We start from the raw sequence: 23,886 nt of genomic DNA, 5'->3' as shown, positions 1-23,886 counted from the left end.
AGCCATCTCCCTATAGGAATTGCCACCTCCAAACTCTCACAGTTCTGAAGGAGACCTGGCTCAGAAAGCAGAGGGCCCTGAGGGCCCTGTTGCCACCTGGCTGTGTGACAGCTGCTCAGGTTTTGGGTTCTAAGGTCTCTGTAAAGCCTGGAAGAAAAAGTATCTTAGAAACTGCTCACATAGCTTTGTTTTGCTCATCACCATTTTAAGTAGAGAACAGAACCTGTTGTGGATGGTACTGGTGCACCATCCAGGGCCGACCAGACAGGTCAGGGCCAGTTGTACTAGAAGATGTGTAACTATGTCACCTGTAGCTTTCAACAGCTCCCCATTTTGCATCCACCCCTGGATTTTCCTCGCTTGTATGTTTGTTCCCTTCTTTTCACCAAGTCTTAATTCTTCTGTCCCTCCTCCAAGGATGCTTGTGTACCTCGTCTTCTCTCCTTCGCTTCCTCCTGCAAGTGTCTGATGCCTGTCTCCATGGTGAGTCCTCTTTGTCCCACTCCCCTCCTTACCTCATTGCCAAGCCATCCCTGGATGACCCTGGATCTCATTTGTCTCTGCCTGTACCCGGTAGAATACAACCAGACCCATCCAGACCTACTGTCAAAGGAAAAACACCTTTCTCATTTTGAAACTCAGCAGAACAGCATGTCTTTCAGGTGAACCAGCCATAGGAATGACAGCACTTTCTGTTGAAGAGAAAATCAAAACAAAAAGATCACCTGTTCTCTAGCCCTTTTCTCTAGTATGTTCTCCACCTTCCTACTCCCTCCTCCTCCCTTACACCCCAAATAAAAACAAATACTCGAATATTTTTAAAAAAGAAAAATTCCCAGAAAATAGTCAAATAGGAAAAATAAAATAAAAAGCAAATTAGTCAACTGAAAAAGATAGAATATTTGGTTAATACAAAGTATTGTGAGAATAGAGGAAATGGGACAAAGAAAATTATTATCTAATATATGACACAATGAAAGTGTTCAGAACTGAAGAACATTAACCTCCATGTTGTAAGAATATTGTAAAGTGCCAGTCCGATAAATGAAAATAAAAAGGCCAAACCAAGACACAGCCAAGGCACACTGACATGAATTTCCAGAACATTGAGGATAAACACAAAATCTGAAGTTTTCAAGAAATAAGGAAGGAAAGGACAGAAAGAAGATAAGATAAAAGGAAAAGACACATATCAAGACCAGAATCAGAATTGCATTGGATTTCTCAAAGGCAACACTGAAAACTAGTAAAACAGGGAAAATTCATTTCAAAATCCTAAGACAAGATGACTATAAGATTTTATACTATTAACATTCTTCACTGGGTCTAAGAGTAGAAAAAGTATAAATTTAAACCACTACTCCAAAAATGTTATCCACTATAACCCTTTTTTAGGAACTCATTGTAATCCAGAAAAAGTAGAGAATGAATCAAGAGATCCAGACTATAAACACTCCCATATTGCAGTGAAAAGAGCTTGGCTCCACTCTATTGTTTTGGCATAATTGTTGGAATCATCCTTTTTATTCTCCAAATTGTCAATATTATTCTTAAAATTTGATATCTAATTTCATATTTTATGACACTCAAGATTCATAACCAAATTTCCCCATGTGGGTTCAATGTCAAGATACAATAAAACCAGTAGGTTAATGTATATACATTCTGGACAATGGGTCAGAAAATGCACAAAATTATCTTGAAGCTACAGGATAATTACGTTGTGAGTTAACCTCTTAGTAGCAGATGCAACTTTTCTCCAAGTAATTAACCAAAATAAAACATATCTAGATAAGTTTTGAACACTCACAAATTTCGTCTAGATGCCTTACTCATTTTTGCTACTCATGTCTTTGAACACACTTACTGAAACACAGTTTCAACAATGGAAGGCATCTGTCTGTAGGCCAAACATGAGATGCTAATATATGAGCCCCAGTGATCTAATTTTGGATGTACGGTCACATGCTTTTCAACAGTTAAAACACTAATATCTTTATTTGGAGCCTAAAAATTAAAAATGTCTAAAGCATCTGCATTTTTAGAAGTTTCTCTAAACATAGGAATTAACTTGTCCAGAGATTTGCTTCTTCGGAGACTGGTTGCAGACACGCAACCCAGGCTCTGTGCTATGTGCTTTCCATGCACACAGGGATCTGATCATAGACATGGACCCCAGAATATCTGGCTGACAGTGATTCAAATTATGGTTCTGCTTCTTATTAGCTAAGTTTCCCTTTAGGACACTTACAAAACTCGTCTACATTTTAGTTTCCCCATCTTCAAAATGTAACACAGCTCACATGGCTCAAAACATTTTTGCCAGTCTCTATTCTGTTATGTGGATGTTTCCCAATATAGTTGCATTGATTAATATTGTTGGAGTTAACATAACAATGTTAGCACATTAGTCTTCTTTCTCCCAAACATTGGAAGAAGCTATTTTGTATAGTTTAAAATATGAGCACAAGGGTGGGCATTGAGTGCAGTGGTTAGGCTTAGAATGCCTGTATCCCATTTTGGAGCGACTGGGTTTGAGATGCAGCTCCTAATTCCAACATATAATGAGTAACAACTGATAGCTCAAATGATTGATTCCCTGCTACCTATATGTAAGACCCAGATTGAGTTCCAGGCTGCCTGCCTAAACCTGCCCCAGCCCATGCTATTGTAGGCATTTGGGAAGGGCTGAACAAGCAGATAAGAGTTCTATTTCTTTACTGTTCTCTCCCCTTCCCTCCCTCTCTTTGCCTTTTAAATAAATTAAATAAATAAAATTTTTAAAAATAAATAAATAAGAGTGTATGTTGTAACATTATCACAACCAACAGAATATAATAGGAAAAATACCATTCCTGTGTGTCTGTAAGCCACGGTTCGGTTCTCTATCCCTTCCTAGTGAACAACTTGTCCACACTTGACTAGCCTGCCAGAATTAGCCATGGATTACGCATCTTTTTCTGTAAAGGTAAACAGCCAAGAAGATAGAGACTGTAAAGAGGAAACAACTCAAGTGTTATGACTACTGTTGTTACCTGTTGGCTCTGAAATTCACACAAGAGATTACATGGTCAACAGCAAGATTGAGTTGTGTAAGTGCTTTGTTGCCAAGTGCTTTTATGAAGAAACATTAACTAACTTTCTCAGTATTTACTAACAACTTTAAAATGTGAGGCTATTAAGATAATTATAATAATTTGTTGATATAGTTTCTTTTAAAATTTTAGGACAAAACTATATGGTTTTTTGTTTTGTGAGATTTTTTCTTTTTTTTTTTTTTATGAAGCAAGTGATGATTAAAGAATTGAAGTTTTCTGGTGAATGAAATAGCCAGACCACTTTTCATGACAAAGTTGGTAATTAGAAGGCCAATTTAATGGTGAATCAGGCAGAAATATTCAAACCATGACAAATGACTTTAATAATGCAGCTTGCAAGGCTTGAACAGAAATAAATTTCACTTCCTCAAACTCTCGCCTTATTCTGCCTGCCTGGAAGATAGAACTGTCCAGGAGGTATTTTGTACCCTTTATTCAGTAAAGCTTTTACTAGATTTTAAGCGGCCAAATGGCTTGCAAATGCAAAACATCATTCAACTTCGTATGATTTTTTTTTCCTGAAGGTAGATCGTGTTCAGAATTCTGAGTAAGTTAAGATTTATTTTTCTTCTGTTCTGCTTAGCCCTGCAATAGTGTTTTATTGTTACCACTCTGACTTGAGGTATTAAAGGGAGCTACACTGGCCTCAAAATTGAAAGCTAATTTTGGTGTTTGTCATAAGTTTGTTAAGACCACATGCATTCCACAGTTTGAAAAATTTCATTATTCTGTCCATGCTGGGGCTTCGTAATTGGATAGTAAGGATGTTCAAAGACTAATTTAGTGAATTGCACAATATTTTAAATGGAATTATGCAGGTTTATGGGTCCTTAGGGGATTCAGCTAGGAGCCTCTCGAGAAAATCTGTTTATCAGTAAATGATATTAGCAGCTTTCACCTAGCTTTTGTCTTCATTAAATTGCTGCTCTCCCAATTGAGGGTCACATCTGAGGCCTGCTTTGATAATTTGTCATTATTGTCTTGTTTATTGGAGCATAAAGTTGATACAGGCTGTGCTGTGCTGTTTATACATGATGTGCAAAGAAGTTTTTATTAACAATTCCACTGGTGCTAAATCAAAGTGGAATTTTTCAGGGTTCAAGAAAAGGAATCATTTGTAGCATTCTAATTTCTTGTAAAACTCTCTGAGTATATGCCATGCCCCCTTTTTTTAATATGAATAACACATAATGGCATTGCTGAAGCCAATTCTCTACAGACTTTTATTTAAAAAATCCATTTATATCATTAAAAATAATGTTTAAATTTGAAACTTTTTCCATAGTATTAGCCTATCAAAACAAAATCCATGCAATAGACAACGCTGAAAATATAACATTTATACCTAATTGCCATTAACTACCTTAAGAGACTTGGATTTTAGTTGAGATATTAAAATGATTACAAAACATACTATTTACTGTGGCACAATCAAGCATCCTTTTCATTGCATTTCCATGTTCTAAGTGACAGAAGGGAATTCCTTGAAAGGTTGTTCCTGACACAGTGGAAAGTTGGGTATGTCTAAAATCAGTTTGATTCTGATTGTGCTTTATATGTGGACTTCCATAAAGTGTTCTTTCCCAATGATGATGTGGGATCAAGAACAGGGAATCAGGGCAAATAGGCTCTATTTACAATCAAGTCTCTACTTCAGTTTGCACACCCAGGCAATTTGTATCTCTCATGACTGTCTCTGTTTCAATCCCCTTTCCCTTGCACTGGAGTGAGGGTGTGTTCCATTCACTGTGGTTACAGACACCTCTCTCTCCACCTCTGTCTTCCACACCCCCACCCTGATTCTCCATCCCTTATGGATTCTCCATCCTCCACACCCCACTCCTATGAAGCAATAATTCTTATTTCTCTAAGAGGGACTGAGCCCAGGAAGGAGAACAGAATTCCAGCAGTTGGTGCACACCATGCTTTTGTGATAAAGTTACAAGCGAAGAACACTGCAGGGATCTATTTCACACTCCCAGTATTCCCACTTCCTGACCTGCGACTTGACCTCCTCTCCCTGGAACAGGGATCAAGGCGGCCATTGCTTCTCTGGGAACCCAGCTGTCTCCTCCACAAAGTGCTCACTGATGCTGCAATACCAGGAAGAAAAAGGCCAATCCTTGAAGTGTAAGGACAATAGGATAGCCAGTCCCACCTTCTCAATGGCTCAGTGTAGCAGTGAAGGCTTTCCATGTGAATATTCTCTGGCCAGGCATCAAGCCTATTTCACTTTTATATAACATTACCTTGCAAATTCTCAGCTTTCAGATTTATGGTTATTATTGCCATCTTCTTTCCCACATAATCACCATCCTTTCACTGTAAAATGGTTAAAAATTGTTTCATAGATTGCAGATCATTAATGTAAATTAGACTGTTTCTATATTTGATTTCTTAATTTTTAAAAAGAAAAGAACAGTTGACGCACACATATTCTCTCTCTCTCTCTCCCTCTCTCTCTTTTTACTTGAAAATTTTAAATGGCTCTCCAGACACCTCTTTCAATAACTGTTACCCTCTGAAGCTGGGTTGCCTTTTAATTTCACTTTAAAATAGCTACATTGGGACCATAATAAGATTAAAACTAATGAATATTGTGGAGAGAAGCAAAAAAAAATGTTTAAAATCTTTAAAATATAAATACTTCATGTAAGTAAGGGCTTGTGGTTTGTCCCAGCCCAGTCAAGGATTCAGTTTTGATTCTGAGGATAAGTCATCTGAGCTCTTCAGACCTCAACTTATCTCCTGCTCAAAAGGATCATGACTCCAGAAGTTTCTTCACAGAATGGTAGGAAACAATTGTATTAAAATAAATTTGCCATCTGCAGATAACATTTATAATATAAAATTGTCTAGGTGCTAAGGCAGTCAAAACTACTTGTATATTGAATCTAATAAAAGTTTGCTTCTTTTCTTAGTAAGGAACTCTGGATGCTGAGAACATTAGCAGGAGGGTATCGAGTAGAAATCAGATAAAATTGCTGGTTTATTAATGAATATTCTAGATTTACCTTGGAAATTCTTTCAGAAAACTCTTAATTCCTGACTAGTTTCTTCTTTCTAAACTGATAACTAAAGTTCACATCACATGGAGTTTACTTGGTAATCTCTGAAATTCAAGAAGGCTCATATTTTTAAAAAAGTGGTACTTTTTAAAGTTCCTTTTGAAATTAACTGTTCCCAAAATGTAATTCTACCGGAGGCCGGTGCCGTGGCCCAGTGGGTTGGTCCTCTGCCTGCGGCGCCGGCATCCCATATGAGCACCAGTTCTAGTCTCAGCTGCTCCACTTCCAACCCAGCTCTCTGCTGTGGCCTGGAAAAGCAGTAGAAGATGGCTCAAGTCCTTGGGCCCCTGCACCCACGTGGGAGACCCGAAAAAGGCTCCTGACTACTGGCTTCGGATCGGCGCAGATCCAGCCGTTGTGGCCTTTTGGGGAGTGAAGCAGATGGAAGACCTCTCTCTCTCTTTCTCTCTCTCTCTCTCTCTCTCTCTCTCTCTCTGTTTCTTCCTCTCACTGTCTGTAACTCTACCTCTGAAATAAATAAATAAAATCTTTTAAAAAATGTAATTCTACCTTCTAAGAGCTTTACAAGTTCAGCAAGTCTTTCATCTATTGCAACTTCACTGGAGCCAACTCCTTTGTATCAAACACAAGAGGCCTATGTTTTCCTCTCAACACCCACATCTTGAGCATTAAGAGGCTTATTTCCTCCATAAAACACTTTTTTAAAAATATTTATTTATTTATTTGAAAGTCAGAGTTCCACAGAGAGAGGAGAGGCAGAGAGAGAGAGGTCTTCCGTCTGATGGTTCATTCCCCAGATGGCAGCAACAGCTGGAGCTGTGCCAATCTGAAGCCAGGAGCCAGGAGCTTCTTCCAGATCTCCCACACAGGTGCAGGGGCACAAGGACTTGGGCCATCTTCCACTGCTTTCCCAGGCCATAGCAGAGAGCTGGATTGGAAGTGGAGCAGTTGGGACTAGAACCGGAGCCCATATGGGATGCTGGCACTTCAGGCCAGGGCGTTAACCTGCTGCGCCACAGCACCGGCCTCAACCCCATAAAACACTTTAAGATCACCTATGAGGTATTTTTGAATAAAATCACCAAGAACTGCCCTTTTAAAATGAGCAACTCCTCCACAAAAGGAATTCCAGTGGGATTGCCATGAAGAGCCCTGAACACAACTGTTAGTCTAGATATCAGGAATTAAAAGCTAATGTGGATTCTGCACCCTTGGCCAACCATCCTTTCAATTTGGCTTCATTCCCAAGTGCCATAGAATACTAGAGACTTTGGCTTCCAGATGGCCTATGAGTGACCTCAGATGACTGAAGAGGTAATGCTGGTGTTTCTCCTGGGGTTCAGATAAGGCAGATTGACTCAGTTCTGCAATGGCTCAGCACTGAGCTGGAGACTCCAGGACAACTGCACAAAGCATCCAGCCTTGTAGGAATTCATGGGCATAGAGGGGACTACAAATTGGCTTGTCAGCAGAAAAAAACTGAGCTAAGTTCACTTTGTTTCTTTCAGCTTTGGTATTCTTATTTTCTGCTTAGTCTTGAGCTTATTTAATTCTGCTATGGAACTTTAAAAGCTAGGCATTTCTATGGCAGTTCTTTTATTTGGTGAGAAATGATGAATACATAAAATGCTTCTGGCTTTAAAATCATAAGGCATTTTGAAGTGGTAGTATATATTGATAGATAGAATTCTGAATTGCAGACAAAAATATATAAAAATTCTATTCTTTCACCTGTAAAGTAGGGAAAATAGTATTTATCTCATCCAAATAAGGCTCATTACAATTTAAGGACTTATACATTCATTATGTTCAGTAGCACTCAAAAAAAGTTTTTGAGAAAATATATTAATATTTGAATAAATTAAAAAATTCTATAAAGATTTAGTTATGACATAGATATTTATGCTTAAATGCAACAACTTTGAAACATTACCTGAATATTGACATCATCATATTTTGAAACAGAATTTTACTTAATTTGGGTAAAAATGAGTATTTACCCACATTTTTTCTATCTTTAATTGCTAATGTGTATCAGCTTAATTTTCAGAAACCTGCCCATTAAAACATTTCTCTCCAGATAAGCATGTGACTCCTCTGATAGGTCTTCATTCCCTGTAGAATTAGAAAATGCCTTACAGAATTTTGTCTCTTCCTCTTTGGGACAGCTTGCATTCTTAAAAAAGATTATTTATTGATTTATTTGAGAGGTAGAGTTACAGAGTTGCAGCCAGAGAGAGGCAGAGACAGAGAGAAAGGTCTTCCATCCCCTGGTTCACTCCCCAGATGGCTGCGACAGCCGGAGCTGAGCCAATCTGAGCTGGAGCCAGGAGTTTCCTCCTGGTCCCCGGCGTGGGTGCAGAGGCCCAAGTGCTTGTTCCCAGGTCACAGCGAGAGCTGGACTGGAAGAGGAGCAGCCGGGACACGAACAGGCACCCATATGGGGTGCCAGCACTGCAGCAGAGACTGTACAATTATTGCACCACAGCACCAGCCCCATCAGCTTGCATTTTAAAGTATATATTTTTACCTATGTTCCTGTAAACATGAGGATATTCAATACTTTTGTTACAAATCCATTGAAGGTGTTTGACAGGGGGTAGAAGTAGGGACAGGGAGATCTGGGGAAGTTGAGGAACAGAAAATAGAGAAAGAGGTCAAGAATCAGAGAATAGTTGCTAATTGTAAAAGCAGGTTTAATCTTAAGTAAAATACTAAATACATAAATAAAACCAAAATAGCTTCTATTTCTCTACTGAGCATTTTATTTTTTTAGTTGACACTTTTTTTTAAGATGTATTTTATTTACTTGAAAGTCATAGTTACAGAGAAAGAGATAAACAGAAACAGAACAGGAGATATCTTTCATCTGCCGGTTCTCCTCTCAATAGCTGCAACAGCTGGAGCTAGGGCAGGCCAAATCCAGGAGCTTGGAGCTTTCATCTGAGTCTTCTACATGAATAGCAGGGGCCCAGGCTCTTAGGCCATCTTCTGCCACTTTCCCAGGAGGATCAGCAGGGAGCCGGATCAGAAGTGGAGCAGGCAGGACTCAAACAGGCACCCATACAGGATGCCAGTGTTGCATAGGCAGTACCTTGACCTGCTATGCCACAACATCAGCCCCCTGAGCATTTTAAATATGTGGCTTTTCAAGTTGTTCATATAAACCTAAGAATTATAGGAGACTGTTCTTCGTATGTGCTTTTTTTGTGTCCAGATAAGATATAGTAATGAAAATTCTACTCAGCTACAAATGCTTTCCTAAAGGACAAGGTGCCATCTAAACAGAATGGATATCCCCTTGGCCACATTTCTTCCCTTGTGTGTTTCTCCTACAAAGTCTGCTTTCAAGTCCCAAGAACTGCTTTGTCACAGAAAATTCTAGGACTGTCATGTTCTCCCAAACTTTGCCAGAAATGAGAGCACCTCTTCATCTCTTATCACCCTTAAGAACTGATCAGATGATCAGTGGGAGATAAGGGTAAGAGGAAGAAGTCAGTGCTCTGTTCATCCTTGAATTTTTGTATCCTTGCATGAAATCTTTCTAAAACTGCTCCACTGGGGACGATGTTGTGGAGTAGTAGGTAAAGAAACCACCTGTGCTGGCGCCGCGGCTCACTAGGCTAATCCTCCGCCTTGCGGCGCCGGCACACTGGGTTCTAGTCCCAGTCAGGGTGCCGGATTCTTTCCCGGTTGCCCCTCTTCCAGGCCAGCTCTCTGCTGTGGCCAGGGAGTGCAGTGGAGGATGGCCCAAGTCCTTGGGCTGTGCACCCCATGGGAGACCAGGAGAAGTACCTGGCTCCTGCCATCGGATCAGTGCGGTGCGCCAGCGGCAGCGCACTGGCCGTGGCGGCCATTGTGGGGTGAATCAACGGCAAAGGAAGACCTTTCTCTGTCTCTGTCTCTGTCCACTCTGCCTGTCAAAAAAAAAAAAAAAAAAAAGAAAGAAAGAAAAAGAAACCACCTGTAACACTAATACTCCATATCAGCACAGATTCATGTCCCAGCTACTCCACTTTTGATCCAGCTCCCAGCTAATGCATCTGGTAAAAGGAGTGGAAGATGGCCCAGCTGTTTAGGCCCCTGCCACTACATGGGAGACCTGGAAGGAGCTCCTGGCTCCTACCTCCTACCTTCAGTCTCATCCAGTCCTGGACACTGTGGCCATCTGAGCAGTGAACTAGTGGATAGAAGCTCTCTTTTGTCTCTCACTCTCTCTCTCTATCTCTGACTTTCAAACAAATAAATAAATCTTTTAAAAAATAAATAAAATAAAACTACTCTGTGGTAACAGTTCACATTGCAGTTTTACTTTTATATATTTCTCTCATCTTTTTTTTTTTTTAGATTTTTTTATTTGACAGGTAGAGTTATAGACACACAGAGAGAGAGAGACAGAGAGAAAGGTCTTCCTTCCGTTGGTTCACTCCCCAAATGGCCACTACCGCTGGCACTGCACCAATCCGAAGCGAGGAGGCAGGTGTTTCTTCCTGGTCTCCCACATGGGTGCAGGGGCTGAAGCACTTGGGCCATCCTCCACTGCCCTCCCGTGCCACAGCAGAGCTGGACTGGAAGAGGAGCAACCGGGACTAGAACCCTGCGCCCATATGGGATGCCGGCGCCTCAGGCAGAGGATTAAACGAGTGAGCCACGGCGCTGGCCCTCTTCTTATGTTATTTCTATAATACATCCATACAGTAGGCATTGAAGATCGTTTAAAGGATGATCCCTGGGGCCGGCGCTGTGGCACAGTGGGTTAAAGCCCTGGCCTGAAGTGCTGGCGTCCCATGTGGGTGCCGGATCTAGTCCCGGCTGCTCCTCTTCCAATCCAGCTTTCTGTTATGGCCTGGGATAGCAGTAGAGGATGGCCCAGGTCCTTGGACTCCTGCACCCATGTGGGAGACCCAGAAGAAGCTCCTGGCTCCTGGCTTCAGATTGGCACAGCTACGGTAGTTGTGGCCATCTGTGGAGTGAACTAGTGGATAGAACACCTCTCTCTGTCTCTACCTCTCTACCTCTCTCTGTAGCTGTTTCAAGTAAATGAAATTAATCTTTAAAAAAAAAAAAGAACAGTTTTTATTTAAAAAAATAAAAGGACTGCATCCACTCAAAATTGAGCAAATTAATTGTGTGGCCAGGTATATTCTACAAAACATCATTCCAACAGAATTCTTCCAGATTAATAGTATTTGGACAGATCATTTTGGTACATGCTACAAAGTGTCTATCTCTCTTGATTAGCTACAATTCACAGTGTGATTTAAAGCTCTAGTAAGTACCATAGAAAAGTGCCATTTTAGTATATTTAACCCGAAGTTTCCCAAATAACTTAATATCTTTTTATAAACAGTACCTGTTTGCATCCATGTAGCAGACTTTGTGAGGCATACTCATTGGCAAAGCCTGTTTGAGTTACTTTAGAAATGAAGGGTACTAATATTTGAGGTGGAACAGTGCAATAATGAAGGGCCAAGGTTACACAGGAGAAACAAGAGATATGGCAATCCCAGTTTTTAATTCCACGTAACATCTTACTCACCATCTGTTCAGAATTGGCCAATGAAATATGGGTGTCCTTAAGATTGCTGCCTAGAAATGTTAGGACAAATGAGTAACAAAATTTAAACTTTAATGTGTTTTGCAGCTATCTGCCTATATAAGGCAAAATATCACTAGAAATTTTCCAAACAACCAAACCCTCCCTTATACCAGTACATTATATTATATCATCATTTTATTATATCATTATTTTAGATTATTATCATTATTTTATTATTATTATATTATCATTTCTAATACTCAAATTGCCATCACCCATGTTATTATTCACATTTTAAAGTCAATTAAAGATGTTCCAGAGGCTGTCAGGTTGACTAATCGTACAGAATATTCCAAAGTGGCCTCAATCCTAGGGTTCATATTCCATGCTTTAGTGCCTTTATTGAATAAAATTCTTAAAACCACAATTTCCAAATCAGGGATGTGATAGAGTTTTAAAAAATTCAAATCATTGTGGCCAAGGAGACTCACTTGGTGACTGCCTTGTAAATTGTCACACCTGTCACATAGCACATACCCAGCAAGACTGGAGTGGTTGCCAGAAAATGTAGTTATTTTTAGGCCTCCAGTACTACTGAAGAGCTGACCACACAATGACTTTGTATTCTATGAGAATGAATTTTCTTTCTTTCTTTTTCAAGGCTACCTGGCTTAGTGAAATTGGACAATTTATCACACAATGGCCTGCAGCAAATTTAGTATATGCAAGTGATTAGTTTGTCTCTTCCCCGAGCAGCTTTGATGCAGCTGGATAAGAGTGGCAGCAGAAAGGGAAAGGAAGGTCACTTATAACACAGATTCTCTGGGGAACTGCTAATGGGCTATTGACCCTTCCCCACTTTGGGTGGATATGTCAGATTCGATTCTGGTTTCTGGATATATAATTTCCAAGTGGTGACGTTTCAAAATCTACACAAGATGGGTTGCACTATCAAGTTTTTGAGCATGGTATTACCCACATCCCGAATGGTAGTTGGCAGTTGATTGGACTGGAGATAATTTTACCATTTTCAGCTAGCCTCAAGGCATGGAAAAATACAGTATTGACAACATTGGTTAAGTTAATAACAAAGTGTAAATTATATCTTCACCCTTGTACTTAACACCTTTCTTGCCCTCCTCTTTTGTCTATTTTTGTGAGGTCTAGAAAATCACATCGATGTTTTTGATATGGTGGTCACTTGAGTCTATTGTTAAAGCAAATTTAATAGCTCTCTTTCTTGTTAATTAATGGCTTCTATTTCATTGCCATAAAACAGTCTGTAAAGGATGTAAAGTTATTTCAGATAAAATGCTAGGTTCAGTCAGCAATCCCTAAATTGAAGAGAATCAGTGCAGATAATCCCAAGTGTCAAACTGGCCAATTGGCCTTACTATTTAATTTAAAATATCATTTTGTTTTACCTTTAGTAGATCTATCTTTATAATTATACCTTCAAAGAACAAATATCAAAGTTGATGAGCATTTGTGAAGTATACTCAAACCAAGATAATCTCCAGATAGGTCATTTCTTACAGTAGAGGAGAAACCAAGTAATACTCTGTGAGGTTGCAGGAAGCCAGTGTGGAAATGAAATACTCTTCTTGCCTCAATTATACACTGATATATATGAAACTAGAGACTAGGCTTTTGAGGCTGTAATGGTAGAGGTGGGGAAAAGAGAAGACGAAATAGTGAAAGAAAAAGACAGAGTAAGTGTAAGATATTTCAACAAATAATGGAATTATACCTTGTTCCCCACACTGTGCTCCATGTGGACATGACAAAATGGGTAGATTCTCTGATGCTTGCAAGGTGGGCCGTATGGCTATGGAAGCACAACCTACAGACACAAGGACATGGAAGTGGAGAAACAACAGAAGGAATTGGAAATAAAAATTTCCCTCAATTTCTCACAACCTCAGGCCATGGAGGTAGATCTAGAAAGCAGGTATATTATAATCTCTCCACTTCTTGCAGTGGTAAACTTATTTTAAATCATCAATTTGAAAGAGGGAGGTTTTAGCTCTCCAAGACTCACTAAATTAATGAACCAGGCCAATTTATGATCTTCCATGTGTTGCTGCAAAGAAAATTCTCCCTGCAGGTAAACTGTCTATCTGGAGCCAGAGATATTAGAAGCAATTTTATGAGCAGGATCATTAATTATGACCTATGAAATTTTAATAGATGCCTTCTTCGGATCTCTTACAGCAGCTGAGATCAAAGTATCTTCAAACTATTGACACAAACTTGGTTATCAGGAAATCTGGTGAGTTTTCAAGGATTTAGAATCTGTATGTATTCTTTTGTTTCCTTTGCTGATACTTTATTAAAAAGCAATATGTGGGAAAATATGTATGTATACATAAAATCAGCTCCCACAGAATTTCATTTATTTGATCATGGTGATTGTACCAGACAGCTTGTATATTTTGTATTTTTGTATATTTGTGTTTCTAAGCAATACTACTTTGCCTTTTTAATTATAATTAAGAGGAAGCACGATATAAAGAAAGATAGACCAACATGCAAGGACCTTCATTTACCATAGATCTGTTATATTGTAGGACGCCCTCGGTCAGCTGACTTCAGTGCTGTGGACCTCAATGTCTTATTTATGGGAGTCACCAGTATCTCATTCATTCTTATCTGTGAGACACACTGGTGTGGCATGAGAGCTAACTAGAAATCAGTATAATATGTGTGTTAACATGCTTGTCTTATAGGTCTGAATTTCTGTGGATATGTCTTACTCTAGAGCCAGGAAAATGAGAATAATGATACTTATCTCATAAACTTGTTGTGAAGCCAAAATAAGACCATGTTTGTAAAGCACATCAAGGGTTACTTAGGACACAGTACATATTTCATAGATATTCAGTCTGTTTTTATTTTCATTATTGCTTTTGCTACATGGGACGTAACAGGGCACTTAAGGAAAACCTGGCTCAAAGTGCCCTAAAATATGATATGCAGTCTGTGCCCACAGTGGCAGGGAAGGGGTCCCTGAACCTTGTCTCTATTATTCCCTTCCCTGCTCCCATCTCCTTTGGCTCAAATCACATGCAGGATTTCTGCCTTAAAGATCAGTTATCTGGGCACAGTGGGTTAAGTTGCTGCCTACAGTGCTGTCATCCCATTTGGGTGACGGTTCCCGACCTAGCTGCTGCACTTCTGATCCAGCTCCCTGATTGCATGCCTGAGAAATCAGCAGAGGATGGCCCAAGTGCTTGGGCCCCTACACCCATGTGGGAGATTCAGAAAAAGCTCCTAGCTCCTGGCTCCTGGCTTCAGCCTGGCTCAGCCCTGGCCACTGTGGCCATTTGGGGAGTAAACCAGGGGATGGAAGATCTCTCTCTCCTCCCTCCCTGCCTGTAACTCTGTCTTTCAAATAAATAATAAATAAAAGTTTTAAAGCAAAGATCAATCATATGTTGCATTGGGTACTCTGAAGCCAGATGGTGACTCTACTAGATGCTGTAGGTGTTACAGGTGTAAAAGAGCTTGCTTGTATTCTTCCAGGTCTTATACTTTTTTTGCCCTGTATGCATGAGGGGTGTGGGGGCAGAAGGACAGAGAGAAGGAGAGGGAGAGAGAGAGAAAGCAGTTGTTCCTGAATCGCAGGACCTGAGGACCCTGTCAAAATTGACTCACAAAATTTAAGGACTGAAGGGATAACTTCCCTGCAAGACCATGCTGGTCAGCTGAACAGTCACAGACTTCCACATGCAACTGAAATAATCAGAAATGATTTTACTATTCATACCATCCCTGGGTCTAGCTTAAAACATGGCACATTTACTTATGTTTATCTAGGACATTTTTCTTATGCCTAGAAATTGATTGAAATTATAAATTGCTATCAAATCCTTTAGCTGGTTGGTTAATTTATTTTAGATCATTTTGTGCATGAATGACTAACTGTTCAAGGTATTCATTTCCAACAACCTCTTTCATGTCTCAGCAGTGTGCCAAATAGATGACTTGTATATTCTTTGCACATGTGACTTCTTCAGTCTGGCTCAGATTCTCCCCTACATGGGTGCCACAATGTTCAATCTCTGTGTTTTCTAGATAACACTGCATTGCCAATGACCTCTGTCTATAGTCTAGGAGCCCTTGAGTCCCACAGTCATCCTGATCACGTCAGAGAGTCAGTAGCAGTCTCAGTTCAAAATGACAAGGAAGGGGCCCTGTTACCATGGAAGCCAGCTCCATTGTTCCTTCCCCTTGCTCACCTCTCCTTTGACGTAGACAATAGGTAGAATTGATGATTTTTTCTCCTTTAGGGCCTCAGGGCAACTGGAACTGGAACTCTGTTCTAATCCCAGAAGAGGCTAAGACACGATCTGCTCTCTGGATTTATCTGCAGACCAAGCTCAAGCATGCCGCACCCCTTTGAATCTTGAGCAAGAACTAGTCTCTAAACCACTTTGCTTTCTCCAAGCCCCTTTCTCACTTTATGCAGGCTCTTCGCCACTACCATATCAGGCTACTGATGCCTCTACTGGCTCATGAGTTGGATAGCTAAATCTATTATTCCACCTTCTCCACACTACATAATTCTCCACCATAAGGGGTTAGGCTATTCCTAAGTGAAGCTCTCTTCCTTTCAGCAATGTCAACATAAACTTTTCAGAACTCTCTCTAGCCCTTTTCACAATGTATGGACATAGTCACAACCTGGTGCCACCATATTCCTACGCCTCATGAGGGTATTATCACCCTGTTCCATATTCCTCACAGCTCTTGGAAATGTATTCCAGGAAAAAATAGATATCAAGTAGGCAACAAGTAGTAGTTTCACGGATTTATTGGATGAATTGAATCAATTAATCCTCAAGGTTAGTACTTCATGATTTGGATTTTCTATATCATAACATAAGTGAAGAATTTTTGACTTGCTCATATGCAGGCTGTTGAGTGGGCCAAATAAGGTCATTCACTATGGTTGATATGTCCATTCATTATTAATTGTAGCTTCTAACATAATTTTTTATTTATTCTGCTTATGTAGTGGGAATAAATTTCTCAGAATTTACATAAGAAAAGAAAGAGAGACACGCAGAAAGAGAGAGACAGAGACAGAGAGAGAGAGAGAGAGGAAAGAATGAACTAAAGAAAGAAAAGAAATGGAACTTTATTTTTTGACAATACAACCAAGTCTGCTTTGAGCCTCATTTAACCTGATAGCAGGGGACTTAATTTGCATCAAATTGGTGCTTTCTGACCCTTTAAGATTTTCCCCTTCCCCATTCTTCCAAGAGCCTGCTCAAGTTCTAGAGAACTTGTATCACAACCAGGCCCTCTCTCCTAGGCAGGGAAGAGAGGACACCTGGGTTTTGGCTGTTGTCACCCTTTCGTTTTGTCAGCCAGTGCTGATGCTTGAATTCTTATCAATCTCCAGGTGACAATCCTCGCACCTTGCAGCCTCCACTCCATGCCTGTGGTCTCATTCAGTTTGGACTCCTTTCCTCCTTTGGAGTGATGGGAAGTTTTTGTATGCCTTCACTATCCCGTCACTCTTGGGAATGCCGGAGATGTGAGAAACTGGTCCTGTAAACTCAAACAGCACATCACTATTTATACCACCCTACTGTTTCACAATGCTGGAGCAAACTGATCAAATTCTAGTTGTTTAGAATTACCTGCATCTCTATAACCCAAGGAATTTTTTTTATCAAAACTGAGAGAAAACATTTCCTATAAAAAGATCATTTAGCACTCTTCCTAAACCTATTGTTTGACTAGTAGCCACTTAGGCTCTCACATTCAAAAGCCCAAGACTTTGAATCTAGCCTCCCTTCTGAAGCCTAACAGCCTCTATTAAAACTCTTCTGAAAGAGTTTCTATTTGTTGCTCCTTTTCTCTAAGTAGCTATCATGTAGGCTTCAGATGCTGCTTGCCATGAAAGGGTCCTAAGTTAAAATAAGATGTTCTGTAGCTGGATTGTGTGGAGCTTACTTGGGGAATATATATTTTTAAATATTTATTTATTTATTTGAAAGGCAGAGGAAGGGAGGAAGGGGTGTCTTCCATCTGCTGGTTCACTCCCCAGATGGCCGCAATGCCTGGAAATGCACCGATCCAAATCCGGGAGCTTCTTCCAGGTCTCCCACATGGGCACAGGGACCCAAACACTTGAGCCATCTTCTACTGCTTTCCCAGGCCATAGCAGAGAGCTGGATCAGAAGAGAGCAGCTGGGACTTGAACTGGCGCTGCAGGTAGTGACTTTACCTACTACACCACAGCAATGAATATATTTTCAAGCTCATTGAGCCTATACTTAATAGACGTGTATTTTCTTACTTGTAAATTATACCTTAATCAAGTTGACAAGATACTCAAAGTCATATATGCATAGGCACACATATTCTCACATATAGGACAGTATTGAAATATTACCCCCATTACATTTATCTAGTTAGCTTTTCTTTCTTTCCCAATGAAAAATTCCAACCTACATTACAGGTACAGAAATATGCCTTTTCCAACTTAAAGATTTTTTTTCCTTATAACACTTGAAATTCTTGACTCTTTTAAACTTTAGCAATGCATCAGATTTACTCTCCATGTTTTCTATTTTTCCTTTCTATAATTTCGATTCTCTTAATTCATATTGGTTACTTCTTTCTGCCCTGTGTATGAATATGTGTTACTATAGTTTATTCCATAAACATTTGTTCTGAGCTAGGTGAATAACAGTGTACTCCGGAGACTACTGAAATGTTCTCAATGTAGTAATTAAAATACATGGGCCAAAGAAAATAATTAAAGAACTATGAGTTTTTCTGCCTCGTCCCATATATACACCAGAGGCTCAGTTTTCTGTAGTGATACTTTTTTCCTTATGTTGATGCATTTCTCCAAATGAAAATTGCCTAATAATGTACATTTTGTAAGAGTTATTCACAGAATACATTTAAATAATTTTTGGCTTCATATGATCTAACTGAACATGAAATATAAAATGGGTCTATATTTCTGGTTTGTCAGAGATGAGTTATTGGATGTCTATTTGTGTTCATTATTAGAATGATATATTCTTAGGCCCTATTCTATTTTTAACTGCACAAATTTGAATTGAGGAAAAATAAACCAAAGTGTCAACACAAAGGTATTTCTTTTTCACATATAATTTTGGGTTCTCAATGCATTGATAGTACGCATACTACAGCATAGATATTTGTTTAGAAATCAAATCATTGAAAATCACTTTTTGGCCGGCGCCGCGGCTCACTAGGCTAATCCTCCACCTAGCGGCGCCGGCACACCGGGTTCTAGTCCCGGTTGGGGCGCCGGATTCTGTCCCGGTTGCCCCTCTTCCAGGCCAGCTCTCTGCTGTGGCCAGGGAGTGCAGTGGAGGATGGCCCAGGTGCTTGGGCCCTGCACCCCATGAGAGACCAGGAAAAGCACCTGGCTCCTGGCTCCTGCCATCGGATCAGCGCAGTGCACCGGCCGCAGCGCGCCGGCCGCGGCGGCCATTGGAGGGTGAACCAACGGCAAAGGAAGACCTTTCTCTCTGTCTCTCTCTCTCACTGTCCACTCTGCCTGTTAAAAAATAAAAAAAAAAGAAAAAAGAAAAAAAAAGAAAATCACTTTTTACCTTTTTGTTATTGCTATTTCCTTTGTGATGAAACTGGTTGCTGGTGAGTGTCCATCATTCTCCAGAGAATTTGAGATGGATAAAATCAGAAATATGTGAGTGGGAAAATTGCCAAAGCTGACTTGAAAAATAGTGACACTGCAACATGCAAACTGTTGTTATTATCACTGAAATAGTTTTTTAAAGGGCCAATAGAGTAAGATGGCTTTGGTTTCTATGCACTAAGAGAAATTTTGCCAACAAACAACTTCCCATTTGATCATTGTTGTTGATCAAAATCCCCCAGATTACAGAGGGATATCTGAATTGGATGATGGATATTTGGATACTTGATACTATTTGTCATTGACATATGTAATATTAATAGTTTTCCTGTGCCACTTTCAAATCAAAATGAGATTTATGAATCTGAAGATGAAAATCAAATAATTCCTACTGACCTTCACCTGTCATCTGGAAAAGCAGTTCCTCTCAAAATACAAATATATTTGTTGTTTTATGTCATGAATGGTAAAAAATATTTTGCTATGACTTCTATTAATGTTATTTTGATGCCCAAATCCAATCAGAATGAAGTAAATCAAATACACCACATGATTATTTACTTTCATGATTACATATAGTTTTGTGAAAATGAGGCAAAGAACACCAAACACCTGTTGTTGTGACCTAAGGATCGGCTAGTGGCCAGGATGATGATAATGGAGCTACAGCCAAATTCCATTTCTCCGAAGAGTAATAATTCATCTGTATGGCAACCACATCATGATTTTGAGAAATTATGAATTATTTTCCACATATATTTGAAATATTCTCAAGCCAAGATTAAAATTTTAATAGACTTCAATAGTAGGTTGCCCTTATAACTAATCTAAATATCCTACATTTTGGAAGCCAAATATGATTCACCTTCACCATATATGTGCAAAAATACAGATGAAGTAGTCATCACATCACAGCATATCATCCTCCTTCTTTTATAATATATGCCTAATTCCAGAGAAAGATTTGCCTATCTCTTAGTAGGATGGAAGTCTAAAGATTACTTCCACTCTTAAATTTTCAATATTTTTATAAAGGGAGAATTTGAAAAATCAAGAATGATTACTCATTTCAATAAATTTCAAATCAAAGCATACAAACAAAATCAGCACTTTGCTAGATTCAAATATATGCAGAATTATTAATTTTTATTATGGAATCCATTAGCCTGGTTGAATATTGAAATATATTTCTTCTATGTAGAATTTTATTATGAGACATATACTTTCTGATTTCCTTCATCCTTTGGAGATTTTTAGTGCCTAAGGTTTTTTTTTAAATAATAGAAAAGACTTCAAATATAACTTTAACTTAAAATAAAAATTCAGGGTATTTTAAATTTCTATAGTTCTATTTTTTTTTTAAGAATTTGTTTATTTGGGGCTGGTGCTGTGGCATAGCATGTAAGGTTGCTGCCTGGGTGCCGGCATCCCATATGGGCACCAGTTCTAGTCCTGGCTGCTTCACTTACAATCCAGTTCCCTGCTAATGTGCCTGAGAAAGCAGCAGAATATGGCCCAAGTTCTTGGGTCCCTGCACCCATGTGGGAGATCTGGAAGAAGCTCCTGGCTCCTGGCTTCGGATCAGCCCAGCTTCTCCTGTTGTGCCCATTTGGGGAGTAAACCCGTAGATGGTTCATTCTCTCTGTAATTCTGCCTTTCAAGTCAAAAAATTTTTTTAATTATTTACTTATTTATTTGAAGGCAGAGTTGCAGAGAGGGACAGACAGAGAGAGATCTCCCATCCATTGATTCACTTGCCAAACAACCACAACAGCCAGGGGTGAGGCAGGCCAAGGCCCTGAACTCCATCCAGATCTCCACATAAGTGGCAAGAATTCAGTACTTGAGCCACCTTCTACTGCTTCCCAGGCATGTTGGCAGGGAACAGGATCAGAAGCAGAATAGCCGTGACTCAAACTTGCACTCCAAATGGGATGCCAACATCCCAAATGTCCGTTAAACAAATTGTGCTACAACACCTACCACTATTTTATTCACTTCAAAGGTAGAGAGATAGACACACAGTGAGATCTCATATGCTGGTTCACTGCCCAAATTCCTGTAACAGCCAGGGCTACCAAGTTAAAATCAGGAGCAGAGAACTCAATCCATGTTGCCCATGTGGGTGACAGGAACTCAAGTACTTGAGCCATCACTTGCTGCCTTGCAGGGTGTGTACTGGCAGAAAGCTAGAATCAGAAGTGGATTCAGCCCTGAACCCAGGCATTACAATACAGAATGCAGATATCCCAAGTGGGGTCTTAACTGCTGCACCAAATACCCTCCACTGAACCTTAGGATTTTGATGGCCAAACACATTCTAAAAATGAAAATACTGAAAGTAAGAATTGAAGTTTGACCAACCAGTTTAACCAAGAGATCATAGTATCATAAAGCCAGCTGAGGCACTGAGTGATTCTCTGGTATTCCCAAAGAAACCAAAAGACAAATTGATTAGGTTATTCATGGCCAATACACTTCAGAGTAGTTCATTGCAAAGTAATGCATATTGAAAAAGACCATTTAAAGTTCCCATGCACTAATGGGTCTGATGGGTTCTGAATTAGTTGGCACTCCTCATGAAAAAGATGTAGGCATCATTATGAACAGCTCAATTAAGATGTCTGCTCAATGGGTTACATTGGGCCAAAAAGCAAATAGACTGCTTGAATGAATTAATAAAGTGAGAGATAATGTGGAAATACTATAATGGCCTTGCATAAACCTTGATAAGTGGGAGTAGTTTCAATGCCTCTTGCCTAAATTTAGTCAAATAAATCAGCTTCTCCCATCCTGGATCATTTGACTCATTTCCAAACAACTCTCTGGGTGCCATTTTCCTGAATCAAAGCAGCAGCCAGGTGCCTTCTAACACAAGAACCATCACTCTTACCACATCTGTTTGGCTGCTGATGCCTTTGAATAGGATCTGCTCACCTTTTTTCTTCTTACTCAGCTGAGGCAAACTTCCGGCCTATAGATACATTAAAAGTTGGGAAGAAAAAAGCGGTGGTACATAGACATCTAACACCCCAAAAGCAACATATTGATAAATACTTCATGAATTTACAATCCTATCTTGGAGATGGGTTCAAAAACTTTTCAAATGCATTCTAGTTTTCACTGATACATTTTTAAAATATGTTTCCCACTGCAAAGTACTATATTTTCTTTTCACTCAAGACATCCCTTTGCCCTCCAATACATATTGGCCTCATAGTAGGGCCTCATAGAGATACCTGTCTAAAGCAAGCTTAATTAGGTTTCCTCAACCTACTTCTTAATTTCCTTTGAAAAAAGCCTATAAGAATTCAAAACCAGACAAAGTCAATCTCATTCCCTTCAGAGTTATCCAGGTTTATTGTATGTACTCTCACCATGGGTTACACATATCTATGAAAGCTATATTTCTTTGTGTGTCTGTGCATATGTGTGTATTTTGAGCTGTTTGTTACTTATTTTGCTTCCTCCCAGACACTCAGTTAAGAAATGAATATCCATAGAAAATGTTGAAATCAGATGCACTAAACTCTCTCCCAGTTACCAATTGAACAGGCAACAAATTTCCCATCAAGTTATGTACAGTATTTAAAACACTTTTAATCAAAGGTATTTTTAGTATCTTACATTTTATAGTATGCTCAAACAACTCCCTTAAAACTAGAACCAAAACAAAACACAAGTCCTAGAAAGGTTGAGTAGTCTAACTGGGTCATTTGAACTTTTTAGCATCTAAATGGAGGGTGTGTGAACTGCCAAACTATTAGTCCACTAGAAAGGTACTGCTCAAATTATTTGTTATATAGATAAAAGAAGTTAGAGTGTGGAAACTCTTCATATCCATTTGTCACTGACATCACAACAAAGAGTATGCTTTTGTCTTTCACCAAAAATTTTACTCCATGATAGACTGTCGGTTAAAAACAAATGTAAATAAACTGGCCACCACAGATATTTTGGGAGCTGGAAGACCAGGCTTTGTAAAATCATAGCCTCTTATTCATCATTTTAGTCAGGATTTCCTGCATTTCCTATTTTAGCTTCCTTTTGAAGCTCCAGGTAAGAGAAAATAAGCAGATCGGCATGAAATCAAAACACACCCATGTGGGGAATGCAGAAACTCAGCTCTCCACACTTTGCCTTAATAAAATGTTTCAACTACTGATTTGAGTTGAGTGGTTTTTGGTTCATAAAACCATCAAAAACCAAGATTGACTCAGTGCTGTCCATTCCTCTTTAAGTTGTGGGATAACAACTTCTTGTTTGAGCTGAGAATTCTATAATTCTCTAACCTGTGTTTTTGCCTTATTTGGGTATCATCAAGAAATAACTGTGATTTTTAAAACTATAATTTGAAGATATATATGTAATACATATGTATATATATTATCATAACCATCACATGCACAAAGAGAACATATTAGACTACCATAGAGATCTAAGACATAAAATAAGGAAACAAATTGTTGGTCCTTTTTACTTCTTTTACCTTGAAAGAAGGATGTCGTTGGCAACTTCCATCAGATGTCAAATAGTTAACCTCTACTTTTGAGAAGTAGTTACCAA

At 39.3% G+C, this 23,886-nt stretch overlaps 1 long non-coding RNA gene across 1 annotated transcript; it reads right to left on the bottom strand.

Moving 5' to 3' along the window:
• Positions 1-616: 616 nt before the first annotated feature.
• On the bottom strand, positions 617-19,394 carry LOC108177025 (uncharacterized). The gene is made up of 4 exons (XR_001793748.3): positions 19,277-19,394; positions 13,417-13,509; positions 11,667-11,716; positions 617-692 (listed from the first exon to the last, which is right to left on the bottom strand). It is a non-coding gene; the product is annotated as an uncharacterized lncRNA (long non-coding RNA).
• Between the last annotated feature and the right edge of the window lie 4,492 nt (positions 19,395-23,886).

Source organism: Oryctolagus cuniculus, chromosome 9 (genome assembly GCF_964237555.1).
Source record: "Oryctolagus cuniculus chromosome 9, mOryCun1.1, whole genome shotgun sequence".
Taxonomy (NCBI): Eukaryota; Metazoa; Chordata; class Mammalia; order Lagomorpha; family Leporidae; genus Oryctolagus; species Oryctolagus cuniculus.
The sequence above is the reverse complement of the archived record's forward strand: the minus strand, read 5'-3'. Positions and strand labels throughout refer to the sequence as shown.